Source organism: Leptonotus elevatus, chromosome 22, assembly GCF_054856555.1.
Source record: "Leptonotus elevatus isolate MCC_2025b chromosome 22, RoL_Lele_1.0, whole genome shotgun sequence".
NCBI lineage: Eukaryota > Metazoa > Chordata > Actinopteri > Syngnathiformes > Syngnathidae > Leptonotus > Leptonotus elevatus.
Window position 1 is genome coordinate 1729071 of NC_141260.1, and position 11184 is coordinate 1740254.

The window sequence follows — 11184 nt, forward strand, 5'->3', positions numbered from 1 at the left end:
GTTTAAAACTAGGGTTAGGGTTTTAAAGTAGGGGTTAAAACTAGGGTTAGGGTTTCAAAGTAGGATTTAAAACTAGGGTTAGGGTTTCAAAGTAGGGTTTTAAACTAGGGTTAGGCTTTCAAAATAGGGTTTAAAACTAGGGTAAGGTTTTCAAATTAGGGTTTTAAACTAGGGTTAGGGTTTCAAAGTTGGGTTTAAAACTAGAGTTAGGGTTTCAAAGTAGGGTTTAAAACTAGGGTTAGGGTTTCAAAGTAGAGTTTAAAACTAGGGTTAGGGTTTCAAAGTAGGGTTTAAAACTAGGGTTAGGGTTTCAAAGTAGGGTTTTAAACTAGTGTTAGGCTTTCAAAATAGGTTTTAAAACTAGGGTTAGGGTTTCAAAGTAGGGTTTTAAACTAGGGTTAGGGTTTCAAGTTAGGGTTTTAAACTAGGGTTAGGGTTTCAAAGTAGGGTTTAAAACTAGGGTTATGGTTTCAAAGTAGGGTTTAAAATTAGGGTTAGGGTTTCAAAGTAGGGTTTAAAACTAGGGTTAGGGCTTCAAAGTAGGGCTTTAAACTAGTTAGGGTTTCAAAGTAGGGTTTAAAACTAGGGTTAGGGTTTCAAAGTAGGGCTTTAAACTAGGGTTAGGGTTTCAAAGTAAATGTTTAAACTAGGGTTAGGGTCTCAAATTAGGGTTTAAATCTAGGGTTAGGGTTTCCAAGTAGGTTTTTAAACTAGGGTTTCAAAAGTAGGGCTTTAAACTAGGGTTAGGGTTTTAAAGTAGGGTTTTAAACTAGGGTTAGTTTTTCAAAAGATGGTTTAAAACTATGGTTAGGGTTTCAAATTAGGGTTTTAAACTAGGGTTAGGGTTTCAAAGTAGGGTTTAAAACTAGGGTTAGGGTTTCAAAGTAGGGTTTAAAACTAGGGTTAGGGTTTCCAAGTAGGTTTTTAAACTAGGGTTTCAAAAGTAGGGTTTAAAACTAGCGTTAGGGTTTTTAAAGTAGGGGTTTAAACTAGTGTAGGGTTTCAAAGTAAATGTTTAAACTAAGGTTAGGGTTTCAAAGTAGGGGTTTAAACTAGGGTTAGGGTTTAAAAGTAGGGGTTTAAACTAGGGTTAGGGTTTCAAAGTAGGGTTTAAAACTAAGGATAGGGTTTCAAAGTAGGTTTTAAAACTAGGGTTAGGGTTTCAAAGTAGGGCTTTAAACTAGGGTTAGGGTTTCAAAGTAGGGTTTTAAACTAGGGTTAGGGTTTCCAAGTAGGTTTTTAAACTAGGGTTTAAAACTAGGTTTAGGGCTTCAAAGTAGGGCTTTAAACTAGGGTTAGGGTTTCAAAGTAGGGCTTTAAACTAGGGTTAGGGTTTCAAAGTAAATGTTTAAACTAGGGTTAGGGTTTCAAAGTAGGGTTTAAAACTAGGGTTAGGGTTTCCAAGTAGGTTTTTAAACTAGGGTTTCAAAAGTAGGGTTTAAAACTAGCGTTAGGGTTTTTAAAGTAGGGGTTTAAACTAGTGTTAGGGTTTAAAAGTAGGGGTTTAAACTAGGGTTAGGGTTTCAAAGTAGGGTTTAAAACTAAGGATAGGGTTTCAAAGTAGGTTTTAAAACTAGGGTTAGGGTTTCAAAGTAGGGCTTTAAACTAGGGTTAGGGTTTCAAAGTAGGGTTTTAAACTAGGGTTAGGGTTTCCAAGTAGGTTTTTAAACTAGGTTTTAAAACTAGGTTTAGGGCTTCAAAGTAGGGCTTTAAACTAGGGTTAGGGTTTCAAAGTAGGGCTTTAAACTAGGGTTAGGGTTTCAAAGTAAATGTTTAAACTAGGGTTAGGGTTTCAAAGTAGGGTTTAAAACTAGGGTTAGGGTTTCCAAGTAGGTTTTTAAACTAGGGTTTCAAAAGTAGGGTTTAAAACTAGCGTTAGGGTTTTTAAAGTAGGGGTTTAAACTAGTGTTAGGGTTTAAAAGTAGGGGTTTAAATTAGGGTTAGGGTTTCAAAGTAGGGTTTAAAACTAAGGATAGGTTTTCAAAGTAGGTTTTAAAACTAGGGTTAGGGTTTCAAAGTAGGGCTTTAAACTAGGGTTAGGGTTTCAAAGTAGGGTTTTAAACTAGGGTTAGGGTTTCCAAGTAGGTTTTTAAACTAGGGTTTAAAACTAGGTTTAGGGCTTCAAAGTAGGGCTTTAAACTAGGGTTAGGGTTTCAAAGTAGGGCTTTAAACTAGGGTTAGGGTTTCAAAGTAAATGTTTAAACTAGGGTTAGGGTTTCAAAGTAGGGTTTTAAACAAGGGTTAGGCTTTCAAAATAGGGTTTAAAACTAGGGTTAGGGTTTCAAATTAGGGTTTTAAACTAGGGTTAGGCTTTCAAAATAGGGTTTAAAACTAGGGTTAGGGTTTCAAATTAGGGTTTTAAACTAGGGTTAAGGTTTCAAAGTAGGGTTTTAAACTAGGGTTAGGGTTTCAAAGTAGGGTTTAAAACTAGGGTTAGGGTTTCAAAGTAGGGTTTAAAACTAGGGTTAGAGTTTCAAAGTAGAGTTTTTAACTAGGGTTAGGGTTTCAAAGTAGGGTTTAAAACTAGGGTTAGGGTTTCAAAGTAGGGTTTAAAACTAGGGTTAGGGTTTCAAAGTAGGGTTTAAAACTAGGGTTAGGGTTTCAAAGTAGAGTTTTAAACTAGGGTTAGGGTTTCAAAGTAGGGTTTAAAACTAGGGTTATGGTTTCAAAGTAGGGTTTAAAACTAGGGTTAGGGTTTCAAAGTAGGGCTTTAAACTAGGGTTAGGGTTTCAAAGTAGGGTTTTAAACTAGGGTTAGGCTTTCAAAATAGGGTTTAAAACTAGGGTTAGGGTTTCAAATTAGGGTTTTAAACTAGGGTTAGGGTCTCAAAATAGGGTTTAAATCTAGGGTTAGGGTTTCCAAGTAGGGTTATAAACTAGGGTTAGGGTTTCAAAGTAGGGTTTAAAACTAGGGTTAGGCTTTCAAAATAGGGTTTAAAACTAGGGTAAGGTTTTCAAATTAGGGTTTTAAACTAGGGTTAGGGTTTCAAAGTTGGGTTTAAAACTAGAGTTAGGGTTTCAAAGTAGGGTTTAAAACTAGGGTTAGGGTTTCAAAGTAGAGTTTAAAACTAGGGTTAGGGTTTCAAAGTAGGGTTTAAAACTAGGGTTAGGGTTTCAAAGTAGGGTTTTAAACTAGTGTTAGGCTTTCAAAATAGGTTTTAAAACTAGGGTTAGGGTTTCAAAGTAGGGTTTTAAACTAGGGTTAGGGTTTCAAATTAGGGTTTTAAACTAGGGTTAGGGTTTCAAAGTAGGGTTTAAAACTAGGGTTATGGTTTCAAAGTAGGGTTTAAAATTAGGGTTAGGGTTTCAAAGTAGGGTTTAAAACTAGGGTTAGGGCTTCAAAGTAGGGCTTTAAACTAGTTAGGGTTTCAAAGTAGGGTTTAAAACTAGGGTTAGGGTTTCAAAGTAGGGCTTTAAACTAGGGTTAGGGTTTCAAAGTAAATGTTTAAACTAGGGTTAGGGTCTCAAATTAGGGTTTAAATCTAGGGTTAGGGTTTCCAAGTAGGTTTTTAAACTAGGGTTTCAAAAGTAGGGCTTTAAACTAGGGTTAGGGTTTTAAAGTAGGGTTTTAAACTAGGGTTAGTTTTTCAAAAGATGGTTTAAAACTATGGTTAGGGTTTCAAATTAGGGTTTTAAACTAGGGTTAGGGTTTCAAAGTAGGGTTTAAAACTAGGGTTAGGGTTTCAAAGTAGGGTTTAAAACTAGGGTTAGGGTTTCCAAGTAGGTTTTTAAACTAGGGTTTCAAAAGTAGGGTTTAAAACTAGCGTTAGGGTTTTTAAAGTAGGGGTTTAAACTAGTGTAGGGTTTCAAAGTAAATGTTTAAACTAAGGTTAGGGTTTCAAAGTAGGGGTTTAAACTTGGGTTAAGAATTGAAAGTAGGGCTTTAAACTAGGGTTTGGGTTGCAAAGTAGGGTTTAAAACTAGGGTTAGGGTTTCAAAGTAGGGAATTAAACTAGGGTTAGGGTTTCAAAGTAAATGTTTAAACTAAGGTTAGGGTTTCAAAGTAGGGGTTTAAACTAGGGTTAGGGTTTCAAATTAGGGGTTTAAACTAGGGTTAGGGTTTCAAAATAGGGTTTAAAACTAGGGTTAGGGTTTCAAAGTAGGGTTTAAAACTAGGGTTAGGGTTCCAAAGTAGGGTTTAAAACTTGGGTTTGGGTTTCAAAGTAGAGTTTTAAACTAGGGTTAGGGTTTAAAGTAGGGTTTAAAACTAGGGTTAGGGTTTCAAAGTAGGGTTTTAAACTAAGGTTAGGGTTTCAAAGTAGGGGTTTAAAACTAGGTTTAGGGTTTCAAAGTAGGGTTTAAAACTAGCATTAGGGTTTTTAAAGTAGGGCTTTAAACTAGGGTTAGGGTTTCAAAGTAGGGTTTAAAACTAGGGTTAGGGTTTCAAAGTAGGGAATTAAACTAGGGTTAGGGTTTCAAAGTAGGTTTTAAAACTAGGGTTAGGGTTTCAAAGTAGGTTTTAAAACTAGGGTTAGGGTTTCAAAGTAGGGGTTTAAACTAGGGTTAGGGTTTCAAAGTAGGGGTTTAAACTAGGGTTAAGGTTTCAAAGTAGGGTTTTAAACTAGGGTTAGGGTTTCAAAGTAGGTTTTAAAACTAGGGTTAGGGTTTCAAAGTAGGGTTTTAAACTAGGGTGAGGGTTTCAAAGTAGGGGTTTAAACTAGGGTTAGGGTTTCAAAGTAGGGTTTTAAACTAGGGTTAGGCTTTCAAAATAGGGATTAAAACTAGGGTTAGGGTTTAAAATTAGGGTTTTAAACTAGGGTTAGGGTTTCAAAGTAGGGTTTAAAACTAGGGTTAGGTTTTCAAAGTAGGGTTTTAAACTAGGGTTAGGCTTTCAAAATAGGGTTTAAAACTAGGATTTGGGTTTCAAATTAGGGTTTTAAACTAGGGTTAGGGTTTCAAAGTAGGGTTTTAAACTAGGGTTAGGGTTCAAAGTAGGGTTTAAAACTAGGGTTAGGGTTTCAAACTAGGGTTTTACATTAGGGTTAGGGTTTCAAAATAGGGTTTTATTTTAGGGTTTTACTTTATTGTTATGGTTTTAAACTATTGTTTCAAATTAGGGTTGGGGTTTCAAGCTAGGGTTTTACATTAGGGTTAGGGTTTCAAACCAGGGTTTCAAATTAGAGGTAGGGTTTCAAACTAGGGTTTCAAATTAGGGTTTCAAACTAGGGTATTACATTAGGGTTAGGGTTTCAAACTAGGGTTTCAAATTAAGGATAGGGTTTTTAAACTAGGGGTTTAAATTAGGGTTAGGGTTTCAAACTAGTTTTTCAAATTAGGGTTGGGGCTTCAAACTAGGGTTTTATATTAGTTTTTGGATTTCAAACTAGGGTTTTGCATTAGGGTTAGGGTTTCAAACTAGGTTTTTGCATTATGGTTAGGGTTTCAAATTAGGGTTTCAAATTAGGGTTAGGGTTTCAAAGTAGGGTTTTACTTTAGGCTTAGGGTTTCAAACTAGGGTTTTAAACTAGTTTTTCAAATTAGGGTTGAGGTTTCAAACTAGGGTTTTACATTAGGGTTAGGGTTTCAAACTAGGGTTTTACACTAGTGTTAGGTTTTCAAAGTAGTTTTTCAATATAGGGTTGGGGTTTCAAAATAGGGTTTTATATTAGGGTTAGGGTTTCGAATTAGATTTTCAAATTAGGGTTTGAGTTTCAATATAGGTTTTCAAATTAGGGTTGGGGTTTTAAACTAGGGTTTCAAATTAGGGTTTGGGTTTCAAACTAGAGTTTAAAATTAGGATTAGGGTTTCAAACTAGGTTTTTACATTAGGGTTAGGTTTTCAAAGTAGTTTTTCAATATAGGGTTGGGGTTTCAAAATAGGGTTTTATATTAGGGTTAGGGTTTCGAATTAGATTTTCAAATTAGGGTTTGAGTTTCAAACTAGGGTTTTACATTAGGGTTAGGTTTTCAAACTAGGGTTTTACATTAGGGTTAAGGTTTCAAACTAGATTTTTAAATTAGGGTTTGGGTTTTCAAACTAGGGTTATACATTAGGGTTAGGGTTTCAAATTACGGTTTCAAATTAGGGTTGGAAAATCAAACTAGGGTTTTACCTTAGGGTTAGGGTTTCAAACTTGGGTTTAACATTATGGTTAGGGTTTCAAACTAGGGTTTTACATTAGGGTAAGGGGTTCAAACTAGGGTTTTATATTAGGGTTTCCAAATAGGATTAGAGTTTAAAACTAGGGTTTAACATTAGGGTTAGGGTTTTAAACTAGGGTTTAAAACTAGGGTTAGGGTTTCAAAGTAGGGCTTTAAACTAGGGTTAGGGTTTCAAAGTAGGGTTTTAAACTAGGGTTAGGCTTTCAAAATAGGGTTTAAAACTAGGGTTAGGGTTTCAAAGTAGGGTTTTAAACTAGGGTTAGGGTCTCAAAATAGGGTTTAAATCTAGGGTTAGGGTTTCCAAGTAGGGTTATAAACTAGGGTTAGGGTTTCAAAGTAGGGTTTAAAACTAGGGTTAGGGTTTCAAAGTAGGGTTTAAAACTAGGGTTAGGGTTTTAAAGTAGGGGTTAAAACTAGGGTTAGGGTTTCAAAGTAGGATTTAAAACTAGGGTTAGGGTTTCAAAGTAGGGTTTTAAACTAGGGTTAGGCTTTCAAAATAGGGTTTAAAACTAGGGTAAGGTTTTCAAATTAGGGTTTTAAACTAGGGTTAGGGTTTCAAAGTTGGGTTTAAAACTAGAGTTAGGGTTTCAAAGTAGGGTTTAAAACTAGGGTTAGGGTTTCAAAGTAGAGTTTAAAACTAGGGTTAGGGTTTCAAAGTAGGGTTTAAAACTAGGGTTAGGGTTTCAAAGTAGGGTTTTAAACTAGTGTTAGGCTTTCAAAATAGGTTTTAAAACTAGGGTTAGGGTTTCAAAGTAGGGTTTTAAACTAGGGTTAGGGTTTCAAATTAGGGTTTTAAACTAGGGTTAGGGTTTCAAAGTAGGGTTTAAAACTAGGGTTATGGTTTCAAAGTAGGGTTTAAAATTAGGGTTAGGGTTTCAAAGTAGGGTTTAAAACTAGGGTTAGGGCTTCAAAGTAGGGCTTTAAACTAGTTAGGGTTTCAAAGTAGGGTTTAAAACTAGGGTTAGGGTTTCAAAGTAGGGCTTTAAACTAGGGTTAGGGTTTCAAAGTAAATGTTTAAACTAGGGTTAGGGTCTCAAATTAGGGTTTAAATCTAGGGTTAGGGTTTCCAAGTAGGTTTTTAAACTAGGGTTTCAAAAGTAGGGCTTTAAACTAGGGTTAGGGTTTTAAAGTAGGGTTTTAAACTAGGGTTAGTTTTTCAAAAGATGGTTTAAAACTATGGTTAGGGTTTCAAATTAGGGTTTTAAACTAGGGTTAGGGTTTCAAAGTAGGGTTTAAAACTAGGGTTAGGGTTTCAAAGTAGGGTTTAAAACTAGGGTTAGGGTTTCCAAGTAGGTTTTTAAACTAGGGTTTCAAAAGTAGGGTTTAAAACTAGCGTTAGGGTTTTTAAAGTAGGGGTTTAAACTAGTGTAGGGTTTCAAAGTAAATGTTTAAACTAAGGTTAGGGTTTCAAAGTAGGGGTTTAAACTAGGGTTAGGGTTTAAAAGTAGGGGTTTAAACTAGGGTTAGGGTTTCAAAGTAGGGTTTAAAACTAAGGATAGGGTTTCAAAGTAGGTTTTAAAACTAGGGTTAGGGTTTCAAAGTAGGGCTTTAAACTAGGGTTAGGGTTTCAAAGTAGGGCTTTAAACTAGGGTTAGGGTTTCAAAGTAAATGTTTAAACTAGGGTTAGGGTTTCAAAGTAGGGTTTAAAACTAGGGTTAGGGTTTCCAAGTAGGTTTTTAAACTAGGGTTTCAAAAGTAGGGTTTAAAACTAGCGTTAGGGTTTTTAAAGTAGGGGTTTAAACTAGTGTTAGGGTTTAAAAGTAGGGGTTTAAACTAGGGTTAGGGTTTCAAAGTAGGGTTTAAAACTAAGGATAGGGTTTCAAAGTAGGTTTTAAAACTAGGGTTAGGGTTTCAAAGTAGGGCTTTAAACTAGGGTTAGGGTTTCAAAGTAGGGTTTTAAACTAGGGTTAGGGTTTCCAAGTAGGTTTTTAAACTAGGTTTTAAAACTAGGTTTAGGGCTTCAAAGTAGGGCTTTAAACTAGGGTTAGGGTTTCAAAGTAGGGCTTTAAACTAGGGTTAGGGTTTCAAAGTAAATGTTTAAACTAGGGTTAGGGTTTCAAAGTAGGGTTTAAAACTAGGGTTAGGGTTTCCAAGTAGGTTTTTAAACTAGGGTTTCAAAAGTAGGGTTTAAAACTAGCGTTAGGGTTTTTAAAGTAGGGGTTTAAACTAGTGTTAGGGTTTAAAAGTAGGGGTTTAAATTAGGGTTAGGGTTTCAAAGTAGGGTTTAAAACTAAGGATAGGTTTTCAAAGTAGGTTTTAAAACTAGGGTTAGGGTTTCAAAGTAGGGCTTTAAACTAGGGTTAGGGTTTCAAAGTAGGGTTTTAAACTAGGGTTAGGGTTTCCAAGTAGGTTTTTAAACTAGGGTTTAAAACTAGGTTTAGGGCTTCAAAGTAGGGCTTTAAACTAGGGTTAGGGTTTCAAAGTAGGGCTTTAAACTAGGGTTAGGGTTTCAAAGTAAATGTTTAAACTAGGGTTAGGGTTTCAAAGTAGGGTTTTAAACAAGGGTTAGGCTTTCAAAATAGGGTTTAAAACTAGGGTTAGGGTTTCAAATTAGGGTTTTAAACTAGGGTTAGGCTTTCAAAATAGGGTTTAAAACTAGGGTTAGGGTTTCAAATTAGGGTTTTAAACTAGGGTTAAGGTTTCAAAGTAGGGTTTTAAACTAGGGTTAGGGTTTCAAAGTAGGGTTTAAAACTAGGGTTAGGGTTTCAAAGTAGGGTTTAAAACTAGGGTTAGAGTTTCAAAGTAGAGTTTTTAACTAGGGTTAGGGTTTCAAAGTAGGGTTTAAAACTAGGGTTAGGGTTTCAAAGTAGGGTTTTAAACTAGGGTTAGGCTTTCAAAATAGGGTTTAAAACTAGGGTTAGGGTTTCAAATTAGGGTTTTAAACTAGGGTTAGGGTTTCAAATTAGGGTTTTAAACTAGGGTTAGGGTTTCAAAGTAGGGTTTTAAACTAGGGTTAGGGTTTCAAAGTAGGGTTTAAAACTAGGGTTAGGGTTTCAAAGTAGGGTTTAAAACTAGGGTTAGGGTTTCAAAGTAGAGTTTTAAACTAGGGTTAGGGTTTCAAAGTAGGGTTTAAAACTAGGGTTATGGTTTCAAAGTAGGGTTTAAAACTAGGGTTAGGGTTTCAAAGTAGGGCTTTAAACTAGGGTTAGGGTTTCAAAGTAGGGTTTTAAACTAGGGTTAGGCTTTCAAAATAGGGTTTAAAACTAGGGTTAGGGTTTCAAATTAGGGTTTTAAACTAGGGTTAGGGTCTCAAAATAGGGTTTAAATCTAGGGTTAGGGTTTCCAAGTAGGGTTATAAACTAGGGTTAGGGTTTCAAAGTAGGGTTTAAAACTAGGGTTAGGCTTTCAAAATAGGGTTTAAAACTAGGGTAAGGTTTTCAAATTAGGGTTTTAAACTAGGGTTAGGGTTTCAAAGTTGGGTTTAAAACTAGAGTTAGGGTTTCAAAGTAGGGTTTAAAACTAGGGTTAGGGTTTCAAAGTAGAGTTTAAAACTAGGGTTAGGGTTTCAAAGTAGGGTTTAAAACTAGGGTTAGGGTTTCAAAGTAGGGTTTTAAACTAGTGTTAGGCTTTCAAAATAGGTTTTAAAACTAGGGTTAGGGTTTCAAAGTAGGGTTTTAAACTAGGGTTAGGGTTTCAAATTAGGGTTTTAAACTAGGGTTAGGGTTTCAAAGTAGGGTTTAAAACTAGGGTTATGGTTTCAAAGTAGGGTTTAAAATTAGGGTTAGGGTTTCAAAGTAGGGTTTAAAACTAGGGTTAGGGCTTCAAAGTAGGGCTTTAAACTAGTTAGGGTTTCAAAGTAGGGTTTAAAACTAGGGTTAGGGTTTCAAAGTAGGGCTTTAAACTAGGGTTAGGGTTTCAAAGTAAATGTTTAAACTAGGGTTAGGGTCTCAAATTAGGGTTTAAATCTAGGGTTAGGGTTTCCAAGTAGGTTTTTAAACTAGGGTTTCAAAAGTAGGGCTTTAAACTAGGGTTAGGGTTTTAAAGTAGGGTTTTAAACTAGGGTTAGTTTTTCAAAAGATGGTTTAAAACTATGGTTAGGGTTTCAAATTAGGGTTTTAAACTAGGGTTAGGGTTTCAAAGTAGGGTTTAAAACTAGGGTTAGGGTTTCAAAGTAGGGTTTAAAACTAGGGTTAGGGTTTCCAAGTAGGTTTTTAAACTAGGGTTTCAAAAGTAGGGTTTAAAACTAGCGTTAGGGTTTTTAAAGTAGGGGTTTAAACTAGTGTAGGGTTTCAAAGTAAATGTTTAAACTAAGGTTAGGGTTTCAAAGTAGGGGTTTAAACTTGGGTTAAGAATTGAAAGTAGGGCTTTAAACTAGGGTTTGGGTTGCAAAGTAGGGTTTAAAACTAGGGTTAGGGTTTCAAAGTAGGGAATTAAACTAGGGTTAGGGTTTCAAAGTAAATGTTTAAACTAAGGTTAGGGTTTCAAAGTAGGGGTTTAAACTAGGGTTAGGGTTTCAAATTAGGGGTTTAAACTAGGGTTAGGGTTTCAAAATAGGGTTTAAAACTAGGGTTAGGGTTTCAAAGTAGGGTTTAAAACTAGGGTTAGGGTTCCAAAGTAGGGTTTAAAACTTGGGTTTGGGTTTCAAAGTAGAGTTTTAAACTAGGGTTAGGGTTTAAAGTAGGGTTTAAAACTAGGGTTAGGGTTTCAAAGTAGGGTTTTAAACTAAGGTTAGGGTTTCAAAGTAGGGGTTTAAAACTAGGTTTAGGGTTTCAAAGTAGGGTTTAAAACTAGCATTAGGGTTTTTAAAGTAGGGCTTTAAACTAGGGTTAGGGTTTCAAAGTAGGGTTTAAAACTAGGGTTAGGGTTTCAAAGTAGGGAATTAAACTAGGGTTAGGGTTTCAAAGTAGGTTTTAAAACTAGGGTTAGGGTTTCAAAGTAGGTTTTAAAACTAGGGTTAGGGTTTCAAAGTAGGGGTTTAAACTAGGGTTAGGGTTTCAAAGTAGGGGTTTAAACTAGGGTTAAGGTTTCAAAGTAGGGTTTTAAACTAGGGTTAGGGTTTCAAAGTAGGTTTTAAAACTAGGGTTAGGGTTTCAAAGTAGGGTTTTAAACTAGGGTGAGGGTTTCAAAGTAGGGGTTTAAACTA